This window comes from Ursus arctos, unplaced genomic scaffold (genome assembly GCF_023065955.2).
Source record: "Ursus arctos isolate Adak ecotype North America unplaced genomic scaffold, UrsArc2.0 scaffold_1, whole genome shotgun sequence".
Taxonomy (NCBI): domain Eukaryota; kingdom Metazoa; phylum Chordata; class Mammalia; order Carnivora; family Ursidae; genus Ursus; species Ursus arctos.
In genome coordinates this window covers 63,788,738-63,798,891 of record NW_026622763.1, presented here as the reverse complement: position 1 = coordinate 63,798,891, position 10,154 = coordinate 63,788,738, and the positions used below count along the sequence as shown (strand labels likewise).

At 39.2% G+C, this 10,154-nt stretch overlaps 1 long non-coding RNA gene across 1 annotated transcript; it reads left to right on the top strand.

Moving 5' to 3' along the window:
• Nucleotides 1-45: 45 nt before the first annotated feature.
• On the top strand, nt 46-5,726 carry LOC130541867 (uncharacterized). The gene is made up of 2 exons (XR_008955940.1): nt 46-343; nt 2,089-5,726. It is a non-coding gene; the product is annotated as an uncharacterized LOC130541867 (long non-coding RNA).
• The last annotated feature ends 4,428 nt before the right edge of the window (nt 5,727-10,154 follow it).

Here is a 10,154-nt window from a genome sequence, read left to right as displayed (position 1 = left end):
CATTGTGGGTAGCGAGAAGAGGCGCCCGGAAGCGGAGCTGCGCGTGCGCTTCTGCCGAGGCCGGCCAGGAGGGGGCAGGGAAGGGACGTGGGAAAATGACTTGGCATCGCTTGTGATGTCGCTCATCTACCTGGTCCTTTCTAGGTTGTGTCGGGCCTCAGGATCAATGAATGGGGCGAGGTGATCGGCGCCCGCTGCGCTTTGGTCCTCCGTTCACGTTCTTTTTTGCTGAGGATGGGCAATTCTTTTGTCCTGCCTGCTCGGTTAATGGTTGCCCTTATCATCCCCGTCCTGAATGATCACTGAGCAGCCGCCGCAACCTCAGGGCTGTTGGAGCGCCACGGTACTCAGTTACTTTCTTCTTGTGCACAGATTGAACAGGGCCGGCGAATACAGGATGTTTCAGGTTCCTGCAAAGCTTTCTTAAGACATGGAAAAAGTTTCATTTGAAGGACGCCAGGGTGGCTGCCTAGAGAAGGGAAAACTTAAACTCTTTTGATGTACAATACTTACCAAGTTCTTTTCAGATTTTAGGAAAGTGTCTAGATGATTCCTAAAAACCGATTTATAATGGGAAATTAACCAACCCTAGTTTGGGGGTAGAGAGCACATCTCAACAGCTTTCATTAAGTTCTTGAAAGTCTGGAAACTACTTGACACATTACACACATTTCATTTTGTTATCACAAGGACTTTGGGGTAGGAATTGTTACTATTTGCATTTTATAGATGAAACAAAAAGAAACATGCCCAAGGTTATATTAAAGGCTGAGCCAGGGATTTAAACTTTGGCAGTCTCATTTCTATCTAAATTCTTATCACTAATATTACAAAAATAGTCCTGTTTGAAAAAGGACGTGAATGAATGGTTGTCGCCTGTTAATATTTCTGCAAACCGAAATACTTTTTTTTTTTTTTTTTTTTTTTTGTGGGCTCCATAGGCTGTGAGGGCCAGGACCAGAGCTGTGCGCTTCAGCGTGGTCACCCGGGAGGACCGGGGGGTGGAGAGTACCGGCATGTCACCTGGGTTGGATGCACAGGGCTGGGACTGGTGCCTGAGGCAGAAGTCGAGGCAGGTGGCTGGAAGGGTTGTTGCTCTGACCCCCAGCTCCTTGTCTAGGCAACTGGAAACCTTGCAGTGGTCCCTGAGACTGTCGCGTTAGGCCACCGGGGCGGTGCTGGGGCCCCTGGTGCGGTGGGCTCAGGGCTCTCCAGGGTAGCGGCCTTTTCAGGCAGCCAAGATGGAGAAACTTGTCAGGCCCCTAGCCCCTAGGGTCAGAGCCTCGGGGTGGGGAGGGTGTCAGCAGAGAGGGCGTCTCTTCCTCTCCACCTCCTTCTCCGCCTCCGCCTCCTCCTCCTCTCTTGGTGGCGCCCCTCCCCGGGGCACCAGGCGCGTCCGTCCGCTCCGCAGCCTGGCTGAAGCCGACAGTGACTCCACCACCCACCCCTCCCCAGGGGCGAGTCGGGGGGGCGAAATACTATTTTTTTTAAATGTAATGCTTGGCTGTTATTTGTGTTCTATGATTATTATTTAAACTGTTTCTGTTAGGAAGTATTGTAGGGCCTAGAGTCATCTTAATAGACAAAGATTTTAATCTCTAATTAATTTGGATAAGAAGAGAACTAGGAGTTCCTTTAATTAGTGCAATTGATTATTTGAGTAGTAGCTTTCTACATAAGACAGATAGTGCCAAAGAATCCCAAGTAGGGTGTGTGTGCTCGTGTGTATGTGTTTGTGTATATACAGATCTTTGAAACTTATGATGGGTTATGTCCTGATAAAACCGTGGTAAGTTGAAAATACTATTAATTCAAAATGCAATTAATATATTTAATCTACTGAGCATCATAGCTTAGCCTAGCCTACCTTAAACATGCTCAGAACACTCACAAAATTGAGTGTGTATCATCAGGAAGTCAAAAAATTGTAAGTCAAACCTTCATAAGTCGGGGACTGTCTGTATTCACACTTATGAAATTTACTTCATTTGGGCTCCTGTCCCAGATTGATGGACTACCCGCTCTTTTACTTACTTACGTACTTCCTTCCTTATTTACTTCCTTGTTTATCTTTTGTTATTTTTTTAGTTGTTGCCATCTGTAAGCCAAGGAGAGAGGCCTCAGAAGAAACTAACACCTTGATCTTGGATTGCTAGCCTCCAGAATCATACGAACAGAATTTTCTGTTGGTTAAGCCACACATCTGTGATATTTTGTTGCGGCAGCTGATAAAGGACCAATCTCTGCTGTGGATGTTGCTATTCTGGTGAGCAGAGGCAAGACTGCTAGCTTATCTAACTAAATTCTTGTCATAAAGACAAGACCAATCTAGTCATGTAAGTCACTGATGCATTTTATGAGCTGAGGCACTACGTATTAGAAAGTATTTTGATTTAAATATAAATATTGGATTCTTCAAAATGCTTCTGACATGTAGGCAGTTTCCTTTAAGACATTTTTTTCTCTCCAAAATAATAAACTATTACAAAAGATTTGCCAATGTTTCAATAGAGCATGTAAAATCTCTTTTAACTTGTCAGTTTGAGTTTCAATTCTGTAAACCTTCACTTCAACCTACACTGACATAAAATTTTCTTAAATGGGTGACTTACGTGGGTGACTTATCTGTTGCTATTTGAAATATTTCTTGGTGCCATTCTGATAATAGTTATTATGGCATTTGTCAAGATATCAAGATGTACAATTTCCAAATATTTTTTGCTTCATTTAAGTTAAAACCATTTTCCATCAATCATGTCGTTTCCCTAGTAATAGTTTTCTGATAGTTTCCCATGCCCCTTTGAATTCAATACAAAGGATTCTATACTTTCCTCAGCCCAGTAATGTCTCCTTTTTATCTGGTTATTTCAGTTCATACTCTCCATTTTAGGGGATCTTTTCCTATCCTCTCTGTACCCCACATACAAGACTCCATACCCTTTGAGTTTTTCATAAATAGCTTCATGTATACAACAGAAACTGTCTACCTTTCATCTAGGTACCATAAATAGAAACTCTGATGAGTCATCTTCGATTCTTCCTTCAGCTTCCAAATCTAGTCAAGTCCTAATTACTCTACCTCTTTTTTAAAAAGAGATTTTTTTATTTTAGAGAGAGAGAAAAAGAGCAAGAGAGAGCGAGCGGGGAGGGGGGTGGGAGGGGCAGAGGAAGAGGGAGACAAAGCCTCAAGCAGACTCCACACTGAGCGGAGGAGCCCGATGCGGGGCTTGATCCCATGACCTTGAAATCATGACCTGAGCCAAAACCAAGAGCAGGATGCTCAACTGACTGCGCCACCCAGACGCCCCCTAATTACTCTACCTTTTAAGTATTTTTCAAATTATACCCTTCCTACCTCACTACTTTATTTCCAGGCCACATCTCTTGCTTGAGCTATTGCAAAAAACTCATATTCTCAATTTCAATCTTTCTACTTCACATGTGTTCTTAAAAAGGTAGTAGATTGCTAACATTTTTAGTTAGCAGATCATCAAACAAGTGAACAAAGAGGAAACAAGCAGTAATGGATAAAATACTTCATGTGACTTCACATTTTATATGCATTTCAAATAATCTGAGGATATTTTATATAATATTATATATTGGTAGTCTTATTTTCTGTTTGAAACATATCCAGGTTTTTGTGACATTAAATGTATATATTTTTTGTTATTGCCCAAATAACACCACAACTTCCAATGTTTGCTACCTGAACACATTTTAGAATAACTGATTTAATTAATCAGATACCATGTCACCTATGTATCTGGATTTAGTGCCAGTTTTCCTAGAATGCTAATATCGTTGAAGTGGTTTTTAAGTTTGTTCCTGGAAAGAACTATCAAGTTAAATGCTTGATTTTTCTTTTAAGAAAGCTAACTTCTACGTCTTTTCTATGATACAGTGTTCAAAAGATCAAATTTTAGAGTCAGAAATATGTGGATTAAATCTCATCCCTTCCACTTCTATAAGTGATTTTAGGCAAATTCCTGAACACCTCTAAGCTTCAGTTTCCTTATATATAAAAGAGAAATAATTAAACTGTTTGTAGCTTATAAAGCTATTGAAAGGATGAAATGACAATGCATCAGACATGACACATGGTAAGCACAGAATTAGTTTATATTATTGTATAATCCAGGTCATAGTATAAAGAACTAAATAATTTAGTGTTGACTCCTTAATTTCTAAAGGAACTTACTCCAAGAAATATTAAGAATGTATAAGGAAGATTGGGTGACTAGGTGTTGGAGCTAAGGGGTAAGAAGTCAGAAAGTAAGGAGAGGATTTCCATGTGTCAAGCATGGCCAAATGATCAGTGATGATGTTAGGTAGGTTACATCAGTAATGTACAGAGTGTGTGAGCAGGGCAGGGGGTAATGTATCCAGTTTTGGCTCTGTTGAATTTAGGGTGCTAGCAGGACATTCATGTGGAGAAATCCAGTGGCATATGGATATTTGACCTATGGCATATTGGAAGCTCAGGAGAGACTTTGGAACATATGGGCGTCAATGGGAATGGACAACTTTGAGGGTGATTATAGTGAGCAAAAACAATAGGAATATAGGTGAACAGCAAATACAGGAAGAACAGCTCAGAGAGGAAAGTGAGAAGAGGCAACTGTGACAGGGACGCTTAGTGAGAAGAACCTTTCAGGTAGGAGGTTGTCAACAGGGTAATTTTGACTCTGGAGGTGATTTAAAAATGTGGCTACTCATTTTTTGGATGATGAATTAGGATGAATTGTACTGGGCATCCAAAGTAAGACATAAAGGTCTGATGTTTGTAGATATTTCAAACTGTCTTGGCCTGTATTTCTTTCCTTATATATATGGATACTGCCATTATATATATGCATACTGCCATCAGCTGGTAACCTGCCTTTTGTGATTAGGGCACTGTATTTAAGGTATGGTTGCCCTTGTTTCCTCTTTGGGGTATATTCTTCTGCCAGATCTCCACATGACTGGCCCATTTTCAGCTCAGAGGTCTCAGCTCAAATACCAATTCCTCAAAATGCCTACCTGTGACCATTATATCTAAAGGGCTTCCATCCCCCACTCCCAGTTAACCTCCATCTCATCACTCATTTCTTTAATAGCATTTACCACAATCTGTAATTACTTTGTGCTTTTGTTTCTTTGTTTCTTAATTGGGTGTCTCTCGCCCCAGAATGTAGACTTCATGGGAGCAGGGGTCCTAAGTCTCTTTTTTACCACTGCATTAATAGCATCTAACACAACCTTTCTCTTAGTAGTAACTCAATGAATGTGTTTTTTTTTTTTTTTAAAGTAATTGATGGCTAAGAACTAAGTTGAGAGCTGAGAGTTCCTTCCCACTTGCTCTGTAAAAGTATATTTAGTTTTGGTATTTACCTTATCTATGGGAGATGAATTTATAAAAGCCTCCAGGCCAAGATGTTTTGAGCATCCATTTCCATCTGGGGAATTTTCCAGTAATTATGGGGATGTGCTATATGTCACTAAATGCCAAGATTCCACAAGAGAAGGACAAAATTAATAGGTTAGATTTCTGAGGATAAACATCTTTAATTAGGCGTAGAGACACATTTGTAGGCTTCCTTTCTTCCAGTTCTCCTGATGACACCTCAGCTGCTTATTATGAAATGTGGGTTTGTAATGTTATGTTGGGGGTGGTGGGGGATGGGGAATGGGCAATGTGGGGAAGAGTGTAAGCATTACTAAAATATTTACTTGTGCTCTGGTCTTGAAATGACTCTTTGTCTTCTTTAATGATGAGTATTTGCAACATAAAATTTAACTATGTTCCAAAAATTCTATAAGAGAAAGTGTCTTCCTGCAATAGGTTACTTTGGAATTCCTGGAGGGGACAAGTAGTGTCACTAGCGATCAATTTTCTGAATTAAAAAGTGGGAAACGTAGTCTGAATTTTCTGAATTAAAAAGTGGGAAACGTAGTCTGACAAATTTATTCATGTTCTTATAAGGAAATAAAGACAGAACATCTGAAATTGAAGCCGTCCTAAAAACATCCATGACATATGGGTGGCAAAGATATGCCAACAGTATATGCAAGATGTGATGGTGTGATAAAAATGACTTCTCACCTAGGGAAGTCAGAGAGAGGAGCTTAGAGGAGGTGCTGTTTGAACTCTGAATATAGGAGTTTACAAAGCAGAGTGGAAAGTAGTGGGTATTTCAGACAGAAGATAGCATATGCAAATATATGACTGTGTGAAAGTAATGACATTTTTGGGGAATGCCAGTGATTTGGTGAAGATGTGTTAGGACAGTGACAGAGATGAAGTTAAAAACATTTTAGGATCAGATTTTAAAGGGCCTTATATATCATTTTTAAAGGACTTGGACTTTAAACTGAAGTTATTAGTGAGCCATTCAAGGTTTTTATAAAGATATATGATCTCAGATATATATTTTAGCCAAGATAAATATGACAAAAGATAAATTAGAAAGAGGAGAGACTAGACATAGAGTTCAATTATTAGGCTACTGTAGTAGGCCTAGAGAGAAACGATGACAGCTTTACAGAGATAGTGATGATGAAGAGAGGAAATAAATTGAGAGTTATTTAGTAGGTAAAAACAATGAGGATAAATCTATCTCAAAGGTGATGAGAGGTGAGGAGAGGTAGGAATTGAGGATAATTTTGTGTTTTCTATCTTGGATAACTGGGTTGAAGATCTAGAAGAAAGAGCTGAATTGGGAGCAAAGAGAGGAAAACAAGAATTTGGTTTTGGGTAAGCTGAGTTGTCTTTCTGACAGGCAGTTGACAATACAAATATGAGTTTTGGAAGAGAGGTCAGAACTAGAATTGTGAGATTCAATATAGAAGAATATATTCAACAATATAGATGGCATTTGGGACCATGGGAGGGGTTGAGATCCCGAAGGAAGAGCGAATCAAGTGAGAAAGTAAGAGGACTGAGATAAGACCCCTCAGGAAGAGTCACATTCAAGGAACACAGTGCAGAAGTCTGTGGTAATATAAAAACAAGTCCACAAATTAACTGATACTTTTCAAGAGGTAGAATCTAATTCCTCTCTTGAGTGTTGGGCTGACTTAGCGGCTTACTTCCAACAAATAGAATTAAAGTAAAAGTGGCAGTGTACAACTTTGAATACTAGGGCATAAAAGGTATTGCAGCTTTTTGTCTGTCCGTCTGTCTTTCTCTTTGCTTGATCTGGAGGAAGTCATCTGCCACATCATGAAGACACTCAGGCAGCCTACAGAAAGACCCCTGGGTAGTGAGGAACTGAGGCTTCTAGCAAACAGCCAATGAGGAACTGAGACATCTGTAAGAAGCTGGAGAGGAACTGAGGACTTCTGCCAACAGCCACATGGATGAAGCATCATGAAAGAGGGTCCTCCAGCTCCATTCAAGCCTTTAGATGACCATAGCCCCAGTCAATGTCTTAACTGTACCTCGTCAGAGACCCTGAGCCAGAATGGCCCTGTCCCCTGACCCCAAGTTGCTCCTGAATTCCTGACCGACACTTTGAGTGAATTAATATTTGTTGTTTCGAGCCTCTAAGTTTTAGGGTGATTTGTTACACAGGAATACATAACTGATACAAAGACTTTGAAGGAAAAAGGACAAGGAGTTGTCGGAGAGGTAGGAGGAAAACAAGGAAAGAACAGTGTTGAAAAAACCAAGGGAGGAGAGTTTTTAGGAGGAGGGGTTGTGTCAAATCCAATAGGTGAAAGTACTACACTTGGAAAAGACCTTTGGTTCTGGTTAGCAGGGCCTTGGTGATCTAAATGAGATCCATTTTATTAGAGCTTATGGAGTGAAAGCCACATAGAAAAATCAATTAGAAAGTGGGAATAATAAATATAAATGACATCTTAGGGATACTGGAAATAAAAGGGGGAAAAAGTAGATTGAGGGAATGACAAAAATAAGGAAAGTTCTGTTCAAGGTAGTAGAGAAGCTTAAATGTGTTTATAGATTGAGAGGTCGAAGACAGCCTAGATGTAGCAATTATTTTATTTTTTTTAAAGATTTTATTAGAGAGAGAGAGTGCACAAGCAGGGGGAAGGACTGAGGGAGAGGGACTGGCAGACTCTCCACTGAGCAGGGAGCCCGACATGGGGCTCAATCCTATAATCCTGAGATCATGACCTGAGGTGAAGTCGGATGCTTAACCCACTGAGCCACCCAGGTACCCCTAGATGTAGTGATTATGAGTGAATTAGTCAAAACCAAGGAGGCTGAATATGATTGCATAGAAAACATAGGAAGAAATGCTTTTCTTGGAAAGTTTAGGAAAATACCAGTCTCTATGAAATAATAGGAAACAGAGTATGAGTCGGTACAAATAAAAGTATTTGGAGGTAAAGGTAAAAACAAGTGAGGTTTTTTCCAGTAGTCCACTTAAAGAAAAACCATTGACTAAAAGTAAGGAGAACAGGGTGGATAGGCAGGTAACTTATGACCTCACTGGGAACATTCTGCACCCATTCCAGATCAGTCTCCTTCCTTGATCTGTCTCTTTCCACAATGGACATTTTCCCTCCAGTTCATCTACTATTGAATACTACTGGAGAAAATCAAGCTAATTGGTGTTTTTAATGTGTTTAAAATATATTCTTTCCTGTATGTTGTGAGGTAAGGATTTTTCTTTAAATGGAGTGGATTATGTAACTTCCATTAGAGGAAGAAAATGCCAGTTACTTCACTGAGGCCTACAGAGCAGGATATAGGAAGTGACATGCTGATTCACTATCAGTTGTTTTATTGAAGGCTAGAGCCCAATTGTCTGTGCAGCTTTCTGACTCCTACTTGTTACTGCGGATTAATGGCTTAGTAAATCACAGTTTATTATCTGACTTACCTGCAGTTTTTTTTTTTTAACCAACTACAATAAACTCTCAAGTAAATTGGAGGGAGAATTGGGACATATTAATTCAAATGTCAAGTGCCAACAAAACTCAAAGATAAGCAGAGCAAACAGTCTCCTTCAGTAAATGGTCTCCTTTCTGTATGTGAGGGAAAGGTAGGTAGCACACACAGATCTGAAAAAGCCATTATGTGAAAGAAAGCACAACAAATGCAGCAAACTTTATTTTATGGCTTTGATCAAGTTATTAATTTCCTATGAAAATGCAACGGATCCTCCAAATGGAGTAACTTTCATATAAAAAAATACGGAAAATTTCTGACATTTATGTGTGAATCCAATGTGTAATTCATGTTTCTTTGCCATATGTCAAGGCTAAAAATCAAAATAATTTTTTTGTCAGTTAAATAGAAAATAGGTTTTTAAGTTGCTGTAATCTGAAAATTAGTCTTAGAGCTTGTGGTCTAATAGCCTTGCTTGAAAGAGGTAAGAACTGTATAGTGTTTTAAACATTTGCAGAATGCTTTCACTTATGTCACCTAATATGAGCTAATAAAAAAATCTGTTTTTAAAGATATAGTTATAATAACCTCCAGTTTTCAAGTAAGAAAATTTAGGGTTATGTAAAACACATTAGTTGTCTAGAGTCACTTATTTGAGTCAAAGAGACAGGAACCCTCTTCTTCAAAGTTTAGGCTTTTAAGTAATTAGGCAGCATGGATTTTATTGGTGTTCAGTTTTCAGTTCAGCCAGTATTTATTGAGAACTACACACTTTTGGTACTGTGCTTTATTTCACTGTGCTTGGTGAAACTGGTTTTTTAAAATGATTAAATTATAAGTCAAATTGTCATTTTGTGGTCTTAAACTAAGTTAGAAAATGACCTAGCTCGTTCATAAAGTTTAGTTTTTTACAAAATACCTGTTTTGTGTACTGCATTAGCTTGGTAGTCAATTTTTCTGATTTCAGATAGTAAATCTCTTAGTACTGAAAGAAATAATCAACAAGAAAAATCTCAAATATACAACCTAACCTTGAAGAATGAAGGGCGGGAAAACAGAGGAGGAGACAAACCAGGAGAGACTATGAACTCTGGGAAACAAACTGAGGGTTTTAGAGGGGAGGGAGGTGGGGGGATGGGCTAGCCCGGTGTTGTGTATTAAGGAGGGCATGTATTACATGGAGCACTGGGTATTATATGCAAACAATGAATCATGGAACACTACATCAAAAACTAATGATGTACTGTATGGTGACTAACATAACATGATAAAAAAAAAAAAGAAAGAAAGGAGCTAGTAAGAGAACAAC